Genomic DNA, 816 nt, shown 5'->3' with positions numbered 1-816 from the left:
TTCAGGAAATTTTCCCCTGTGCCTATTTGCTCGAGGTTCTTCCACACTTTCTCTTCTATTAGTTTCAAGGTATCTGCTTTGATGTGGAGGTCCCTGTTCCACTTGGACTTGAGCTTTGTACAAGCAGAAAGAATGTTAACCTCCAGTTAAGCCAGCACCATCTGTTGAAAATGCTGTCTTTTTTTCCACTGGATGGTTTTAGCTCCTTTGTCAAAGATTAACTGACCATAGGTGTGTGGGCTCATTTCTGGGTCTTCAATTCGGTTCCATTGATCTACCTGCCTGTCACTGTACCAATACCATGCAGTTTTTATCACAATTGCTCTGTAGTACAGCTTAAGGTCCGGGACTGTGATTCCACCAGAGGTTCCTTTATTGTTGAGAATAGTTTTGGCTATCCTGGATCTTTTGTTGTTCCAGATGAATCTGCAAATTGCTCTTTCTAAGTCTGTGAAGAATTGAGTTAGAATTTTGAAGGGGATTGCACTGAATCTGTAGATTGCCTTCGGTAAGATGGCCATTTTTACTATATCAATCCTGCCAATCCACAAGCATGGGGGATCTTTCCATCTTCTGAGATCTTCAATTTCCTTCTTCAGAGACTTGAAGTTCTTGTGAAACAGATCTTTTACTTGCTTAGTTAGAGTTACACCAAGATATTTTATGTTATTTGTAACTATTATGAAGGGTGTTGTTTTCCTAATTTCTTTCTCAGCCTGTTTATCCTTTGTGTAGAGAAAGACCACTTATTTGCTTGAGTTAATTTTATATCCAGCTACTTTGCTGAAGTTGTTTATCAGGTTTAGGAGCTCGCTG

Source organism: Mastomys coucha, unplaced genomic scaffold, assembly GCF_008632895.1.
Source record: "Mastomys coucha isolate ucsf_1 unplaced genomic scaffold, UCSF_Mcou_1 pScaffold6, whole genome shotgun sequence".
Lineage (NCBI taxonomy): Eukaryota > Metazoa > Chordata > Mammalia > Rodentia > Muridae > Mastomys > Mastomys coucha.
Note: the sequence above shows the minus strand (reverse complement) of the source record.